The 2,785-nt window shown below is 37.8% G+C and overlaps 1 non-coding gene across 1 annotated transcript; it reads left to right on the top strand.

The window, feature by feature from the left end:
• Positions 1-2,266: 2,266 nt before the first annotated feature.
• LOC117284107 lies at positions 2,267-2,369 on the top strand. Its single transcript, XR_004515176.1, has one exon. It is a non-coding gene; the product is annotated as a U6 spliceosomal RNA (small nuclear RNA).
• The last annotated feature ends 416 nt before the right edge of the window (positions 2,370-2,785 follow it).

The following is a 2,785-nucleotide window of genomic DNA, read 5'->3' as shown; positions in this document are numbered from 1 at the left end:
ACTACTGTAGACTGTATAAACTCTGTGCCCTTGGGCTACATTAAGTTTATAAACAACATTTTTCTTTCTCTAAAACGAAATTCACCTTAGTTTATTGTTGATTTTTCTTCTTTTCAGAGAGGGTCTCTGTGTATTCTGGGCAGGCTTTGAACTCACTGCATACCCCAGGCTTGCCTTAAACTCTCAGTGATCCTCCTGCCTCAGCCTCCAAAGTGATGGGATTACAAACATGCACCACTATGCCCAGTTTATTACTTTTTATTTTTATAAACTTAAAAATTTTTTCCTCATTTTTCCCCTTGTTCCTGCTCTCCCTTTACCCCCTCCTCCCCTCCCCATTTACAAACACTTTATTTCCATTTTTTCATTTTCTCATATTTTTTCCCTTATTACCTTTCCCCTACCTTTCCCACTTTCCCTAAACCTTTAGACCTTTTCTTCCCATTTCACATTGTCAATTATCTCATTGGGATCTTATTTACTATTACAGTTTATTCACACCCAAGAAACTATTTGGTATTTACACATGTGTGACTTATTTATTTCACTTAGGAGTATATCCTCAATATGTATCCATTTTCCTATGAATGAATCTAATTTCTCATTCTTTATGGCTGAGTAGTATTCCATTTCATAGAAAAACCACATCTTCTTTATCCAGATGTCAACTGATGGCAAATGAGCTGGCAAAGAAACAGACCTGAGGATCAGTGGAACAGATTGGAAGATACAAAAACATCTCCAGATGTACTCAGCTACCTCATCTTTGACAAAGGAGCTGACCATCCTCACTGGAGGCAAGATAGTCTCTTTAATAAATGGTGTTGGAAAAACTGGATTTCACCCTGCCAAAGATTAAAACTAGACCTTTATCTTTCACCATGCACTAAACTAAAATTCAAGTGGATTAAAGATTTAAATATTAAAACAGAAACATTAAACTTGCTGGAAGATAAGTTAGGCAGAACTCTTGAAGACATTGACAAAGGAAAAGACTTTATAAACAAATCCTCAGTAGCATGGAAACAGCAGAAAAAATCTCATCTTATTAAAAAGCTTCTCCACTGCAAAAGAAACCATCAATAGAACTAAGAAACAAAACTTTTTATTTAAATAGTTTTAAATTTTTAAACTTTTTTGTTTCAAACTAAGCCACAAACATACACATTAGCCTAGGCCTATCCACAATCAGGATTCTTGAGATCATTGCCTTCTTTTGAGAACAGTTTTTCTTCTTGAGCACTTTTGTTTCTTTTGCTTTAAATAAACATTAAACTTTTATCTTCAATTGTTCTGTCCAATTCTTTGAACAGACAGTAAGAGCTTGGATAGGACTAACTGGTCACTATAATCCCAGTAATAGATTTGGCGAGCCAGCCAAGAGATAACAAATGCAGCTAGAAAGAGGTAAAGCCCTTTTGGGCACGTTTCTCTCTCTTTGATGTGTATGGACTAAGGACTGCTTTAGTCCACCTCCGTATCCTCTTCTTGTCCCTTCTCTCCCAGAACAAGTGTAGGGAGGTCTGACAGTTAGAGGTTGGTAAAAATTAGTGGAACCTGGGGACCCCTCCCAGTTCCAACTGCAGCTACTAGAGGAGAGCCCTTGACCCTCATGTGGCAGTCAGCTCAACTTGGGTCTTATTAGAGCCAGGCCAAGCGAGTGAGTGCATCACTGGCCTGGGAAACAGCTCACCCTGGAATGAGCTGCCCTGAGAACCTCACAAAAGGCAGTCCCTTTAAGGTCTGCTCTTCACTGCTGCACATCCATGATGTCAGGGAGAGCACTGACACCCTTGGGAAGGAAGGGTATATTTTATTTACTTGCTAAAGATTCTGTGAGACCCTGAATTTAGAAATATCTACCACAGTTAAATATTGACTGCTTAGATTAAGTGAAAAAGATTTAGGAGTTAAAATAAGTATTTAATTCAGATATTTTTGAGCTTTAAAGTTTAACTTGTAAGAGCTAGGTATTTAGCTCAGTGGTGGTGCTGCCTGCCTTGCAAGAGCAAGGTCCAGAGTTCATCCCTGATACAAAAAAAAAGTGTAACTTGTTGCATATACTAAAATTAAATAACTACAGTTGTTTTCCATTGAAATGTCATCTTATAATAAATTAGCTGTAGATAGCCAGGTAGTTCTGAGGAAGTAAAAATTAATTCTGTCTTGAATAGTGCATGATGAAAGATTTCCCATGTTTCTATGAGAGTAATATAATTACTTTAATTGTTAAGCATAAGCAAACATGATATAAGGATACAGTGGTGTGCTTACTTTGGCAGCACATATACTAAAATTGGAACGATACAGAGAATAGCATGGCCCCTATGCAAGGATTCATGCAAATTCATGTAGCGTTCCACATTTTTAAAAAAAAGGATACAGTGGTTAAACTCATGGCTGCTGTAAGCCTTTTCACCAGCCCAACCTCACTCTGAAAGGTGTACTTCTTTCCTTACTTTAATTGGTCCACACTCACTCTGTAGAACACTTTTTTCAGAGCACTTTTTCTTCTTAAGCACTTCTTTCGCTCTTCTTTTCTTGCCTTACATAAATGTTAAACTTTCGCTTTCCTCAAGGGTTCTGCCCAGGTTTTTTTTTTTTTGTTCTTTTGTTTTTTTGTTTATTTTGGTACCAGGGATTAAACTCAGGACCTTGTGCTTGGGAAGCAGGTGGTGGAACCACTGAGCTAAATCCCCAGCACATGCCCAGTTGTTAAAATGGAACAGTAAAAGCCCAGAAAGGACTGACTGGTCACTGCAATACCCAATAACACTTAAACACC

Source organism: Fukomys damarensis, unplaced genomic scaffold, assembly GCF_012274545.1.
Source record: "Fukomys damarensis isolate Sample0158 unplaced genomic scaffold, DMR_v1.0_HiC HiC_scaffold_33, whole genome shotgun sequence".
In the NCBI taxonomy this organism is placed as follows: Eukaryota; Metazoa; Chordata; class Mammalia; order Rodentia; family Bathyergidae; genus Fukomys; species Fukomys damarensis.
This window is presented reverse-complemented; position numbering and strand designations above follow the sequence as displayed.